Here is a 3,856-nt window from a genome sequence, read left to right on the forward strand (position 1 = left end):
TCTAGCATGTAACACCTCATATCACTTTGCGGCCTCACGCACGGTATTCCCACGGGTGTCGCCTTACCTTTGCCCGGGACCATTTGCGCCTTTTGGCACACGTATATGACAGTGTCGCTAGCATCCATATGATAAGGAGCCCGGGCTGACATGGCTAGTCGTAAACCCAAAGTGGCACAAACTTACAGGGACAGGCATCCATGACCCAGCATCGAACGTGCCGGTCATCAGCGAGTGAATCCAGGCTGTAGCACTGGGCTAGCAGGACTCCGGTGAACCGGGCTGTAGCGGGCTAACAGGACTCCGGTATCCATCGCGTGACATTTCCCCGAAGGGACAGACACAGGAACGAAGAAGGACACATGCCGGCCAGCCTAAGTGTTCCGGAGCAGTAGCAAGCTACCCTGGCTCGGTGGAAACACTAGGAGACATTTCCCGGTAAGAGGGGCTACTAAGGATAAACAACTAGATAGTCAGATCCCACACATACCAAGCATTTCAATAACATACACACAATATGCTCGATATGTGCAAGTACAACATGGCATCACAACATGACTCTACGACTCAAGTATTTGTTCATTAGGCTCCGAGGAGCGGAATATTACAAACATAGGTCTCATGACCCAACATTCAGAGCATACAAGTCAAAACACAAGCGGAAGCTATCATGTCTGAGTACAGACATCTATAAATGAAAAAGGCTGAGAAGCCTGACTATCTACCAAATCCTGCCGAGGCACAAGATCGTAGCTGAGGTAACAAGCTAAACGTCGAAGACCACGCGGAACTACTAGCGAGACTGACGTCTCTCTGCAAAAACATAAAATAGGCAAACGTGAGTACAAATGTACCCAGCAAGACTTACATCAGAACTATCTACATATGCATCATTATCAACAAAGGGGATGGTGGGGTTTAACTGCAGCAAGCCAGCTTTGACTCGGTGGCTATCCTGAACTACGACTGCAAGTAACTCTTTTGAGGTGGCGCACATGAGTCCACATATTCACCATATCAATACACCACTATGGATCCGCTCCCGTCTCCCTACGAGAACGCCATCCATAGCACTCACGCTTATCTTGCGTATTTTAGAGTATCCACTTTCACTTGTCTATGAACTGACATAAGCAACCCAGAAGTCCTTTACCGCGGACACGGCTATTCGAATAGATGATGTTAACCCTGCAGGGGTGTACTTCTTCATACATGTTTCCACCACTTAGCGTCTGCACACGACATGTGCTCGACAGACTTCAAGCGAAAGCCGACGTGGGTGTAGACCACGACCTACCTAAACACTCAAGTCTCTAGTCCAGGTTTATCGCCTATTCGGGTTCCATCCATGAGGAGATCCGGCCGGAGTTTCGCTCACAGCCCCAAACGATGTGTGCAGGGTTCCCGAGATACCTAACGGGTATTCGGTACACCGTGCCACGTACCTACCGCATCACAGCCCACCCCTACGGTCAGCGCTGCCCACGGCCTCCAGTAAGCTACAAACACCAGAAACTACTTGCAACTCCTGGACAGAGGACTAGGGTGAATAAGAAGTCGAGCGGGGTCATATTTCAGTGCCCAATGCATGATAGTAGCTGAATCATGGATCACAAACACAGAACTCAGTTCCTAAGGACGGCTTCAATGAGACAACCCACCATGTACTCCTACATGGCCTCTCACCGATACCTTTTACCAAATCGTGTTCACACACTTAGCTCACACACAGTAGGACATGTTCACACACCTCTGATTCATCCCCGATGAATCAGACCTGACTCAACTCTAAGCAGTAGCAGGCATGACAAACAAACATGAATGAGTAGGCACAACAGGGCTCAAACAACTCCTACTCATACTAGTGGGTTTCATCTATTTACTGTGGCAATGACAGGTCATGCAGAGGATAAAGGGGTTCAACTACCGCAGGGAGTAACAAATGACTCGTTGTTGTCCTAATGCAGTAAAAGAGAGCAGGGCGAGAGAGTAGGATTGTATCGGAATGAACAAGGGGGTTTTGCTTGCCTGGCACTTCTGAAGATAATATAGCTCTTCATCGGTGTCATCGATCACATCGCCGGTACACGTCTATCGAGAGGGGACAATTACCGGCAAACAAGGAAGAACACAATCAATGCAATGCGACAATATGATGCATGAATGTGACATGGCAATATGATGTGATTTGTGCTGATGCAACTAAACCAGATTAAATGAAGTTGGTTTGAATCCAAGATTCAAATTCAAACTCCACATGTGGTTATTTAAATGCCATTTAATTGAATTGTCCTAAACAGTGGTCATAAGTTGTTCTAACATGCATGAAAATGGTATAGATGGATATATTGGATTTTTCTGATCATTTTTCATATATAAATTATTTAATTCTGAGCTACGGTTGAATTTCTATGATTTATTGAAGTTTAGAATATTTTCTGGAATTTTCTGAATTAAATTAAATCCAGAAAACCTATTACTGCGTCAGCATGACTTCACGGTGACATCAGCAAGTCAACGGGCGTTGTCCAGGTCAAATCTGACCTGTGGGACCCATATGTCAGTGTAATTAGTTTAACTAAATTTAATTAGTACTAATCCTAATTAACTAGCAGGGCTGGGCCCCACCTGTCATTGACCCAAGGGGTCAAACTGGGCCCACCCGTGGTCAACTGAGTCAGCGGGGTCAATCCCGCCGGCGACTCGACGCCGGCGAGGCTCGAGACGGTGGCGCGGCTCGGATTTGAGCTTCGGGCGGTGGTTTTGGACGCGGTTTGCGGCTACGGAAAGCTAGGAGTCTTGCGCATCCAACGGAGGCAACAACTCGCGACGGAGTGGGCTAAATCAACGACGGCGGCAGCTTTTGCGGCGGCCGGAGTTCGGCGGGGAGGGGAGGAGGGGCTACGGTGCACTAGAGGAGGAGCGGGTGGTGGCTACGAGCTCCTGGTGCTGCGCTGAGCACAAAAGTGAGGTTGGCTTCGAGCCTTTGTGGCTCTAGCCACGACGGTGCCATGTCCGGCGGCGGGGAGTTCTCGGGTGAGGTGGAAACGGCGGCTAGAGTGCACAAATGCAAGGGGAGGAAGAGGGGTTTAGAGCAGGGGCTCACGGCGATGACGACGGAACGCTCGGCGAGGTCGGGGACGGTCCGGAGCCGACGAATTTGACGGTGATGGCCGGCGGGTCCGGGGTAGAAGACGAGCCCGGTGAGGTCGTTTGGGGGCTTTTGGAGGGGCGTGGCTCGGTGAGGTGGGTCGAGGACGGAGTGGCGGAGCTTGTGGGCTAGTCGGGGAAGCGTGGGAGGCCCGGTGGCCGTGGTGGCAGTGGACGGTGGCGACGAGCTCCGCTCGGTGGTTGCGTGCGAGAAACAGAGGAGGGGGGAGGAGCGAGGAGAGTGAGAGAGGGAGCCAGGGGCTGCGTGGCGATGCTAGAAGGGTCGTGGCGTCGCGGTGGAAGCAGGAGGTGGCCGGGGAAGCAGGAGGTGGCCGACGCAGCGCCGGCGCCCGTCGGCCACGCGCGCTGCCTACTGGCGCGGGGAAGACGACAGGAGGAGGTGGGCTGGGCCGCGCTGGGCCGGTCCTGTTGGCCACCAGGTGGGCTGCGAGGTGAGCGCCAGGTAAGTGCTCTGTTTTATATTTCTGTTCTGTTTTCTATTTTTTTAAAATTTGTTTTGCCATTGTTTTGAATTTAAAATAATTCAAACAATGCCAAAAACTCCTCTGAATATTTTTATTTTGCTAGATGGACTTTTCCAAAAGCTCATAAAATATTTCAGGGGTATTTGAAATTATATTCTAATTATATGAATATAATTCAAATTCAAATAGCTAATGATTTAAATTCAAAGTCCCAAGATTAA

The sequence above is a fragment of the Triticum dicoccoides genome, chromosome 2B (genome assembly GCF_002162155.2).
Source record: "Triticum dicoccoides isolate Atlit2015 ecotype Zavitan chromosome 2B, WEW_v2.0, whole genome shotgun sequence".
Taxonomy (NCBI): Eukaryota; Viridiplantae; Streptophyta; class Magnoliopsida; order Poales; family Poaceae; genus Triticum; species Triticum dicoccoides.